This window comes from Trichogramma pretiosum, unplaced genomic scaffold (genome assembly GCF_000599845.2).
Source record: "Trichogramma pretiosum strain Unisexual culture from Peru unplaced genomic scaffold, Tpre_2.0 scaffold5, whole genome shotgun sequence".
NCBI classification, from domain to species: Eukaryota; Metazoa; Arthropoda; class Insecta; order Hymenoptera; family Trichogrammatidae; genus Trichogramma; species Trichogramma pretiosum.
In genome coordinates, this window is record NW_019641672.1 from 1,585,251 (window position 1) to 1,597,667 (window position 12,417).

At 43.1% G+C, this 12,417-nt stretch overlaps 1 protein-coding gene and 2 non-coding genes across 6 annotated transcripts in view; all 3 read right to left on the bottom strand.

The window, feature by feature from the left end:
* The window catches only part of LOC106650550 (stAR-related lipid transfer protein 13), a 191,740-nt gene that overhangs the window by 10,269 nt on the left and 169,054 nt on the right, over positions 1 to 12,417 (bottom strand). The gene's annotated exons all lie outside the window — the stretch shown is intronic.
* Positions 1,358 to 1,429, bottom strand: Trnam-cau. The gene has a single exon. It is a non-coding gene; the product is annotated as a tRNA-Met (tRNA).
* On the bottom strand, positions 1,654 to 1,725 carry Trnam-cau. Its single transcript has one exon. It is a non-coding gene; the product is annotated as a tRNA-Met (tRNA).

The following is a 12,417-nucleotide window of genomic DNA, read 5'->3' on the forward strand; positions in this document are numbered from 1 at the left end:
GATACGATCGCGACGGCCCCGTGCGCGAGAGACTCCGATTGAATAACTACCCGAAGGATATATAAATTTCGCGTACCAAAAAATTTAACGACATTTTACTTTCTCACGTGCTTTAGCAGCTTGCTCGTGGACAATGGCTCGAGATTCGGTAATTCGAGATCGTGGATCATAGACGCGCGCGTGCAACGGCGACGAAAAGGACATGGCTCACGGCTGCAGTATAAATACGAGCTTTCTTTAACTTGACAATCCCTAATCTCGCTTGGACAATCTCTCCCTCTCTGTCTCTCTCACACACACTTTCACTTCCGATCGCGTGTATATAACGCTCGATAAGGTTCGATACTTATATATATCCACATACAAACAGTCGCGCACACACACACACACACATACACACATGCACCGGAAAGAAAATTTTCGCGCGCTCGTATCTTATTCTTTGAGTGATCCATCAATTGTGATAAACGAAGGGATCGAAAGATCGGGAGAGAGAAGGAGAGAGAAAGAAACGTCGTTGCCGCTGTTGTAAGTGCATAGGCGTGGCTATGTTGTGTTGTTGCTTTTATATATATTATATTATATAGTCGCGCGAGCTCGTGTGTATACGTGACATAATCAGTGGCGGAGCGCGGATAATCATCTTATCGCTATCTCTCGCGCGCGAGAAGCGGAGCGACTTTTTTGTCGTTCGGATACACCGCAGCTACTCCATGGATGTCCAGAATTCAATATCGTATAACCGACTGACTCTATAAGTATGAATGTTTTTTGAGTTGTTGTTTTTTTTCTACTATTCGTTCATATTATGCTCCACAGTATAATGTGACCGGGCCGAATGCGCGTGGCAAGCATCTAAGGCGTGTCGTGTACTCTCTGCGCGAAAGTACGATTTATGATTTATCTATGAGCTATATAAGAACGCGCTTGAGTCTTATAACCCAGGAAATGTAATGCGATACAGTCGAATGCCTCTGTGTGTGTGTGTGTATGTGCACGAGTGTTTGAGAGCTTGTGTGTATGGTTTTTTTTCTACTTTTGCCAGCAAAATTTCAGAAGAAAGAGAAACAGCTTTTGTGAATCACTTTTACAGGACGGCAGGAAGTCAATGCACCTTAGGCACTGTGTGTGTTTGTCTGTCTCTTGAGCTAAGAGAATAATGCGTATATGCGCAGGCTGATCTTTCCGTGTACAGATTTATATTGAAAAAGGAAAGTGTTACCTAAGCCTACAGTGTGTGAGATGGATGCCTTGCGAGACTGGAAAATTATGAGTTGGGCATTTTTAATAAACTTTGAGCGATAGAAAACGTTGTTGAAAACATTTTATCAACGAAAAAACAAATAACAAAAAAATTTAGCAGAGCGTGGTTTCGATCCACGGACCTCTGGGTTATGGGCCCAGCACGCTTCCACTGCGCCACTCTGCTCTCATGGGCGACTCCACTTTAATGCTAGTTTTAATTAAAAAAAGATGATGCAACCTAAACGAGGAAAAAATCAGATTTTCCGCTGTCATCTTATTTAATCGTGGCTAATATACAATAGTAAAAGTAGTGGTAAAAATAAAATAAAACAATTCCATGCAATGTCAATATGTTTTACACGAGATCGTTGAAAAAAAATTAAACAAAAAAGTAAAACAAAAAAAATTTAGCAGAGCGTGGTTTCGATCCACGGACCTCTGGGTTATGGGCCCAGCACGCTTCCACTGCGCCACTCTGCTCTACGTCAAAGGCGGCGTTTTTAACGTAAAATAACCGATAGCAGCCAGCAGCGACCTCATCGTAGCCTGTGCGCACAAAAAAAATATGAATATTCGACGAGACAAGGGTATACTTAACATAATGGAACAATGTAACCGGAAAAGGAATCGCTGAAGCTCACGATGCATAATATGCATGTATACGTACGTAAGCGGGGCAGGGTCTCCAGCAGTCGCTACACATAGGCAGCATGTGCGCGCGCGCATACCACAATGTGCGCATACGCGCGACAGTTGGCGTGCATTTCATCAACCGACTACTGCTGACTGCTGCGCTGTAAATATAGAGTCGTTCTCTGCCTATATGGCCGCGGCTGCAGGCAGGCGTTGTTATTGCGAAAAAAATAAACGGGGGACTTTTTAACCTTAATGCCTTTTTTTCTTTCGTGCACAACCAGGTGAACCTTATTGTAGCGATGTGCATTCGGTATTTTTGAATAAAACGCCTATCCAGTTACGCTACTCTATTTGTATTGTATGTGTTACGAATCGTTCAAAGTCGACGCACGGGTTAGCCAACAAATTTCTAATAACGTAATAATCAGCGCTGCGACGCTATTACGTGTTTAAAGGGGGATATCGCGTTGCCTGCGCGCGACGTAATTTCAAATCGATCGTGGCATCAAAACACGCATGTATCTGTATCGTTAACAATTTTGAGAGCGGAACGACAGGCGCGAACGTGTCGTTACGTAAATTTATTAACTCCGCGCGTGATTCTGTATATTAGATCGATGACAAACGTAACGCGATTGCCCGTACGCGCACGCGTGAATATTGGGTGAAATTCGCACTACAGTTCGTGTGCATAACACGCCGCACGGGATTTCACAGTTGTCATGTGGGCAAGCGTAGAGAATCTTTAATTACTCGCTTCGTTTTTACCCAGTCATCGATGAGATTTATCATTGATATACATTGGGTGTCGAAAAAAGAAACGAGATTAACTTTTACCGTCGAATCGCGTGCGGCCACACGGCCGGCCGTGGTGAGAAGGCAATTTGTGTACAAGCGGACCTGCAGCGAGTACAAGAGATGAGAGCTCAATCCTTGCGGGGTGAACCTTTTTTTTCGCACCTGTAAATGCTCCTTTGTCGATCGAAGAAACGTACTCGCGCGAAAGTGAGAATGAAATGCAAAAAGCGGATGAAAAAAAAGGACTCGTACAACTTTCACCTCTGCGCGAGGGCTCCGCCGCGTGCAAACGCGCGCACATCGAGCGAACAATGCTTATTTTGGTACGAACACGGGTTTATGCTTCGCAGAATCTATGCGCGCGCGCGGGATATTTTTGGAGTGGGTCGTGATGCGCGACGACGTTTACGCTTTGCTCCGGGAGTTAATGCGCCCGCAGTATACGACTTCGCCTTTCATCCGCGGGGAGTAGCGCAGCTTTTTACTTTTTCCGAGGCGATAAATAGATTTTGCCCGCGCGCGTGCAGTCGTTTTGCGCGAGCGTAACTTTCGGGTTTAACGAACGCCCAGTGTGCGCCCATAGATAAGCGACTCAAAATTATTCAGACCTAAAGTGCCGTGCGCTTGATAATACTAATACGGAATAAATTATACAAAACTGCGGGCGTGCTCGCCCCGCCGCCTTCTGTTTTTCCAAAGTTTCGGGAAAAACACCCGACCGCGCGCAGTCGTATAAATTCGAGAGATAAAGCTGCGAAAAAAAGTCTCTCTCTTTGGCGTTAAAGATTAGTCGCGTATATCGCCGCGTCGACGCTGTATACTACGAATGCCGCAGTGTGTATATGTGTAAATTGCTATTAACTAACGCACGACACCACGCCTTGGCAAAGCCACATACTGCGCAAAGAGGAAAAATTACATAACTCGCGGGTATTTGCGCGCTTTACAGAAAAGTGCATAAATGTGTATACATAATAACACGTATGAGCGAAGGCAATAGACGCGCGCATACTGAGAGCTAACTCGCGTCTCGACGCTGGCCTTCTTTTGCGAAGCGAGCTTTTAGTCTTCTCGTCTTATGCTTTTAGAAGCGTATGCGCGTGTGTGTATATATACGCGCTGTGTGAGCGTCATCCGTCGCAATACCGCGCAGGGCGCATTATTTTAAGAGACGCTGCACTTTTAACCGACTTTTATACAGCGTATATACACGAGCGCGAGAGAAGATAAGACACGCTCATGAGCTGCTACCATCTTTCTTACTCGCGCCTTTTTGCCTCTCGATTTGCGGCTCGGGAGAACATAACGAGGTTAATTGCCAAGATACTTGTGGTTAGGGGTCAACGGCAAACGGTTGCGCTGCCGCGCGCAGTGGGTCGCCTCGATTGTTTTGTTTAATAAATCGCAACGACGACGATGATGATGACAATTTCACTGCGTCTGCACGCGCACGAGTATCTACAACGAGTGCATTATATGTGGGAAAGGTGAGCTCGCGTCGCATAAACAGCGATAAACGAGAACGTCTCTTTATGGATTTTGAATGCACGAATGCAGGCAGGAGCCGAGAGCAGCGGAAAGGAGAGAGAAAAAAAAACTGGCAATTCCAGCTTTTCGCGCGCGGTGACGATCGAGCGAGCAGCAGCCACGACTCCTGCTTTATAGCTAATAGCGATCGCTGTTGTATATATCTACGTATCTCACAATATGACGCGGATAGTTTTCTATCCTGGCTAGAGTAGCGCGCGCGCGCATTTTTTATTTCCTCGACAGCTGCTGCGGGGCTACTGCCGAGCAGTCTGCGCAGTCCGGCATCCTGTTTAGCATACCTGATCTATGGTAGTGGTGACGTTTTTACCTTATCGCGCATATAACGCGCTTGCGAATCAGAGGCTACTCTATGAGCCTAGCCTCCTGCCTATACAGTATATTATATACAAAATCGATGACTTAATCTTTTAGCGGAAAAGTTAGGGTAGAGAAAAAAGGCCTGAAATGCCTCGTGGCTCGATTAAAATAGTTGGAGCGTGCCTCGGAGTAAAGATAACGCGCTTACGGCTACATAAAGTTTCACGCGCGCCACGCAACAAAGACTACTGTGTACAGTGTACAGGAGACTGCCGGTGCGCGCACCGATGGCTGAAAATAGTATAACGACCCCATATGCATTATATGTACGATCGAAGCTCCTTTACCAATTCTAGTAGGCGTAAAAAGTAAAGGTGGAATTGTCGGTAACGCGCAATCTCGTACGAATAACTCGAATAACGCGATTAAATTTAGCTTCGGAGGTCGCTAAGCGAGATCGAGAACTTTTACCCGAAAGCGTGAATAGTCCATTTGCGAGATGCGCTGCGCGATCGTCGATGCGGAATAGCAAAAATACCCGAGTTGCTTCTTTTCAAAAAGTTTACTGAAATCCGAATACGAAAAAAACCTCGTTGACAATATCACGCCTGGCATCGTGTAAGTGTGTAATAAGCAAAATACCGATCGATGTATCATCGATAAATAATCGATGCCGATCTTTCCTCGCGAACATGTCGTTATTATAATTTCTTAATCGGACTTTTTTGGACGTGGAATTAACTCGAGGTCGCGCAAGTAAAGAACAATTAAATACCGTTTGTCACCGGGGATCTCGCGTCGCTCAGGAAACCGATCCTCGACGAATTTTATCCCATGTAGTGAAAGTCGATGCTACTTTGTACACGAGCTGATCGCTGCACGCGTGCGCACGGCTCGTAATCGAAAAGAAGGAAAATTCGATACCGTAGGGCGAAATTAACACGATAAATAATGTCGAAAGGATCGTTGGGTGATGCAAATCGTAACAGTAACACACATGCGAGCGTTAAGAGACGACGACGCGCGGCGGTGTGCCGATCGCTTACGCAAAGTCGTATTTGTAGAGCGTGTGTGCAGCCTGTAATAGAATACAGCTCTCGATGAAGTAATACAATATGGCTGCATTCTATAGCCAAATAGCTAAATAGGTGTAAATATGAAATATAAATAATACAATTTTCGTTGATACGTAGCAGGTAGCGCGCATTTATAGTCGTGCCGCTGAAAAGTCAAGTTGCAGCGCGCAGATATTTATAACGGTATACACAACTCTTGGTCGCGAAAGAGCCGTACTATATAAAAAGATAATTGGACTCGTGGACGGTAGGTTATATCATTTCGTGCGACGGCGATGACGTCGATGCTCGCGTATAGTCGTTGTCGTCGTCGTTATTCTTGAAAACAAGGGCGTGTAGAAAAGAGAAAAAGAAAAATATGAAAATCCTTGAGGCGCGCATCGCAGGCCGGTCGAATAACTTTTAGTCGCGCACACAAGCTCTTTTCGCATCCAGATTTGTCGTGGAAAAAGAAAAACAATAAAAATTTTACGCGCGCGCATCGAAATGTGGAGCAATGATAATTATTTTTCTAAGCGAGCCGTTATGATCTTTCTCTCTCGTGGCTTTGATATAAATATGTACACACATAAATCGGGTGCAACGGCCTCGCCGTCCGAATGACAAATTGTACATAAGCGGTACCGTATAGCCCCGTGCAATAATCGTTAATTCGAGCAATAAAAACTTCCTCAAAGAATGCGTCGTTATGATTTTTCATTAGTCTGGAAAATACATGGGAGTGAAATAAAGCAGCCGTGGCGGGAGCAACGCTACCGAGATCGTTATAACGGTGTGACATAGAAAAGGAAGCTGCAAGCTATTAGGACTACGTTATTGCTCCGGTCCAGTATGCTCATCCAGTGGCCGTCACGTCAATCCTACCCTATCTCGTATATCAAGGGCTGCATATTGCCAGAGGCAAAAGCACTGGCTGAGAATTTTTTCCTCTAATATTTACGTTAAATTCGACAGAGGCTTCTGTCGAGCGAGGCGGCTCCTTTTTTCAATAAAATATCCAATTCGCCGTCGATCAATCACGCGCGCCGACTTTGTGTCTAAGTGGCTGATTGTGCTGAGCTCGTTCTCGTTATTATCTCTCTTCGCTCGCCAAAGAGGCAGTCGATGTGTCCAATTAATTGTGCATAACATAACATTCGCACAAGAAAGCGAATAAACAGTTCAATTGCGGCAATGATTTTGTGTGTTGAGAAAGAAACATGGTGATGTAAGTACACGTCGTGATACTGAGTGAGCTATAATACGTTGTGGAAATTCACTGTTGATATTTGAACTATCATTATCATCCCACACACATACATTGAAACTTGAATCTCTAATATTCGTCTCTACGCTCTTATGACCATTTCTATTTCGATTTGAATTACCATAATAAGCCGGCATATTTGCACGAAATGTGTTAGAAGAAATAATACTGAGACTGCAGCGTACTAGACTTTTTTATGGCGACTTTCGTTTTTAGCATCTTCGATAAAAGTGTTATAAACGCTCAGAAATCATGTACGAGCGGTACTCGTGTTGCGCTGAGATGAGAAAAAAAAATCAATTTTGCATATTTATTGAATTACCAAGTATAATTTCACCTAGAGAACGAAAATCCCGATCATACTTTCTCGCGGCAGTAAACACTTCTTATTTTTCCCACCGCTAAATTTGGCGCGCTAAATTCAAAATAGGCGCGTACAGTCCATTGTGCTATTCGACCATTACTAATTGATTGTAAAATAATTTAGCAAAGAAATAACGTCTTATTGAATAGTATACTCATACGCTATATATTGGATATGTTAATAGAAAAAAGTTGTTTAGATCGAGAAGAGAAAAAATCGTGTACGTGCAATTATTAGCAGTTTAGCATAAGCATTAAAGTAATCTTTATCGATCAAGAGAAAGCTCATGATATGAATAAAATTGAAGTTTAATGGACGTTTGTAATTGGCCGGCGAGCACGGCAAGATTAAAAAATTATTATATCGGCATTGACAAGACAATCGTGAAAGGATACATCTACAGAAATGTAGTTTTCTTTGGTCGACACGGTAATGTGTGTAAAGCGTATCCTGCGTGTTCGAAATAAAAAAATATCATCTAATATTCTCGTCACGCAGCAATGACAAACACGCGGCGAGTCTCCTGCACTCGTGGCACTCGTAACGTGGAGTTTGTACCGTCCTCTCACGGGCAATTAGAGCGGCGCGGCTCAGCTTTTGTCGCGCGCTCAAAGTATTATATGCAAAGATTCTCTCTGTCTCTCTCTCTTTCTCTCGGTTGCAATTCAATCTCGGTCCAGAATCACATATCCATAATTATTGGCTTAACGAGACAGGAAGATACGCGCGGCTCTTGGTCGCGCTTACACGAGATGCTTTTTTTCTGCCGTTTTTAATTGGCTCTGGAATAACAAAGATGACGAGGAGAATTAGCGAAAGTCGCTTTCGTTTTAACGATGAAAGTCGCGATTTTGCCAAGAGGAAATTTCGTTGTGCATAAATACGAATTGGCGACATGCGGCGTGAATCGGAGTGCAGATCGATGCGACGGCGAGGCGCAAGCTCGAACTCGAAATTTTCAATTAAGCGTTATCGCGCGTTCGCGATCCACTTAATTTCCTCGTGGTGCATCCTCCAGCAGAGCACTCACCAGCTACAGCAGCAATAATAATAATAATAACCTGAGGTAGCAATATACCGCGTGCCACATACATATAATAGTTCAATCCCAAGTACTTGCAGAAGCTCAAATGTATAATATACGTAGGTAGGTGCAGAGGCGAACGTGCGGAGAAACAAAGCGCGCGTATATGTAAAATAGACCAGTAGTCTGCTGCTCGCGGCTGTTGGATATTTCACGATTGTTATCGCGAGCAAATGGCTCTGCAATTTCAACCGAGCCATGGCTTCTTTATGCACACATCTGTTCGCAGTAAAGTAAAAATGTCGATTATTTTGCCTCGACGCTTGATATATCAACTCGCGCGCATACGCTCGTGCCAAGCGATTCGAAGAAGAGAAGAAAATGACGATTCCTCGAATTAACTAGGTAATTTTTACCGATAGATATCGATCGGTATCCGAAAGCACGTCCACGAGCAAAAATAAACAAACTAACTCGGTATAATAAACGTTCGCAGCTCTCGTGCGATCGTGCAGCCATATCGTATGTACAAAAATTAATTTGTAATTCGCATTTGAATTGATCGCTGATCTCGGAATTCGTTTCGGAGAAAAATTGAAAAACAAGACCCACATATATTGAACATGTAAAACCAAGATTTCCTCATTAAATTCAATCGCAACTCATATATTACGCGTGATACAAGATATTAATTATTCATTGGTCTCTCTCTCTCTCTTGTATCTGGAAAATTTATCAGGGAAAAATCGCCAAACATTTTCTGTACGCGCTCCATTGTTCCTCTATAACAAGTAACGCAACCCACTAAGCCCATTATCCCTTCTCGGGGCAGTTCAACAACTGACCCAGTAAAAGTCTCGCAGGCAGCTCGGCGTGTGTGTAACTATAGCAGCCGCTCGCGACTCGGAAATAAAAAGCTGCCGAATCTAAAGTAGTCCGCTGGCAAAAAAGCATCGTTGGCACGCGTGCAGGTGTGCTCTCGTATATGTGTGTGTATAATATGTGTGTGCCCTCGCATGAGTTTGCAAGGCAACCGGCCAGTTGTTGCGTCAGTGTATATAGCGCATTCGTAGCTGTCGCTGCCGCTGTTTGTACGTCCTGTTTGCGAGTCGGGTTCATCGACTGCCGCGCAGATTGGTGCGCTACACATACATGCCGCACGTCGTATTCTTTCATACAATGCCGTGTATGTAACGGGAAGAATTAATCGACAGTTTTTTTTTTGTTCTTGTTACCGTTCGTTCGAGAATTTTTTCCTTTTTTTACAACGCGATTTTGACACTCTCGTTTGTTAGCATGCCGTGACTTGTGTACGCGCGTGCGTTCTCAGTTCTGTTTACCGCGTTTTAGCAACGACGAAAATTGTCAATAACGAACGCGGCGAATTGTTTTTGTTTACTGGGAAAGTCAAAAACCTCGAAATTTGCTTTAAATATAAGCCACTCATGCGTGTCTTTGTTATGTAAGTCTTAGAGCTTGATATGTCAATTATGGCAAATGACGGTGGCTCGAGTATTTTTGTCAATTTATTTTTGCAGCTCTATTGAACTGTAAATTTATAATCATCGACTTGAGAAATAATCCTATACCGCAAAATCAGCGTTTGGTATACGTTCGTACCTTATACGTTGCATACACGCCGAGCATAATTGTTACATAGAATAATAATATTTTGGACGCGAGATTTTATTTTCAAGCCACAGGCTTCCAATTAATTTTTTATTTTCTCTGCCCCAGTACTGCAGTCTTTTTTTCGAATGCAACTTTACGGTTGCGTATGTGCATTTCTTACCTGCTTTTTCTTGCACATTCGATGGCGATATATTCATTTTTTTCAGTTTGTCTGTCTGTCTGTCAGTCTGTCTGTCTGTCTCTCTCTATCTCTTCCTCTCTTAAATTTTGACTACGTGCTGAGTATATGCGTTGATTACATTCAAGCACAGTTCGTTGCGGCTGATCAAATTTGGACGCTCGAAACGAAGCTTTTATTCACGTTTTTCGATATCGGATATTTGTTGTATTTAGGAAAGTTTTCTCAAACAAAATCTGGAGCATCGACCTCAACACGGAAATGAAATAACGAAAATGCAGCGCACGAGACGCTTCCGATGTTATTACGCACCGGTCGCGAAGCGAGGTCGTGAGCGTAGAGACATGCGTTCGATAACCCCACGCGGACTATCGAGATGATGTGAAAGCTGCCTGCCTGACACTCGTATGTTTTACGTTAATTACCAGGCATCCAAGAAATCCGACCAAAAATGGTCATCCTCGTGTAGGAAGTTCAAAGTCATTGCAAAATTTTATTTAACCAGTTTCGCGTAAAGGTGCTGTTTGACTCGAGAGTTTACAATCAGTCGGACATAAAAAATGTCGTTTCTTTTTGATTAAAAGATTATTTTTCATTTTACGATACGTTACAGGCTATTCATTGTAGGAAAAAGTCACTTGCATCTGATCATCTGCGTCGTAACTTAGATAGCAAAAACTGGCAAAGCTTGAACGTCTTGACGATCTCTTCGTGCAATCAGTCGGTACTTCTTTACCCTATCCTTCGCTACAAGGAACGAAGCCCGATTCTTACATAAGCAGGAAAAACTTTTGCCAATAATTTTATAAATAGCCCTTAAGCTTCGTTTCAACGAAGAACAAAAAGTGATATCGCCGAAACTATCCATAGTTTTGATCAAAGTTGGAAAAAATATGAACAGAACACACTTTAAAAATCAATATTCTTAACAGAAGCTTGAAGTATAAGCGAGTAATATGATGTCAATCAAACAAGTACACGAGTTACAAGGGGATTAATGATTAATGATTCTTTTCTGCAAAAATAAGAGAGCCACACGATGTTCCAGCACATAATAGCTGGAATTTCACGTGGAGCAGGTGAAACTGGTGAAAGATTTATACCAGCGATAAGTCGTTGAAAAATGGCAAAATATTTGACAATTATCTCAGTGTCGAATCCAATGCCAATGTCGAGCACTGGGTACGTACAACGCGCAAAAACAAACTTTCTCCGATCGCAATTTTATGGATTCTGTTAAAGTGTGAATAAACTTGTTCTGATAAAACCAACACCTTTTGATAAAAATTGGACTTCGTTAAAAAAAAGGTTACATATCATTATAATCATACCCCTAATAGCCGCGTAGATGCAGACGATGAATCGAAAACAAAAAAAGGGGGGAAAAGCAAAATAAAATTAGCCTAGACGATCGTGTGCAGTTGATGTAAAAGAGACACTTACGATCGTAATCTACGCGTCATAAATCGTCGACTGCAGGATGGAAAAAGCACTTCTCAAGCTGTATAAGCTCGAGATACATAACGTGTAAGCAGTCGGGAAATAATTGACGAAGTTGCGACCGTGAAATTCACGATTTCCCAGGACTCGTTGAAAAAACAGTTAATTGGCTAAAGACGACAGAAACGGAGCCAGCGCGCGCGCAGCAGACTAGCACGCGGGGAGGTGGCAATTATACATCTAGCAGTCAAGCGAAGCTTCCGCTTTGCGGGAAAAAGAGCTCGAATCCAGGCGAGAGGCATGTGAAAGGATACGTCTTGGGCTCCTACGAAAACAAGGAGCGAGAGAAAAGAGGAGGATTGGGATCTATTCTCGTGACTGCACGAGCGCGCGCGCAACTGTTAAAAATATCTTTTCCGTACAGCTGTCGGAGCTGCCGCGCGCAAATAAAGCCCTATGAAGCGAATATGAGTGCGAATTTGAATTTCAAGCTTGCACGCTCGAGTGAAAGTGATATGTGTCTTCGTGCAGCCGTCTAAACGAGCGTCTCGCGAATTTTCGCCTCGAAGCCGAGGCGAACCTTTTTTTCTCCACAAAAGAAAGACAATATTGAAGTTGAAGTTACGCTTGCTCGGCACTTTTTTTTTGTAAAACTTAATTCTTCAGCTTGACTTTAAGAGTGTACGTGGGTGAGGTCGTTTTTTTCGTAATTCACTTCACACTTGTGACAGTGAGAGTATTACATGGCACAAGTATATGATGACGTTGAATGTATTTTTTTGTTGCGACCTGAGTTAATGCATATTCGTGCTTCAAAGTAAATTTACCACACACGCGTACACATATATTTTCGCGACTTTCACTTTAGTCGATTTACAACTATATCGAAAAAATATATGTACTTCAATATATTAAAAATTCTGGTAATTT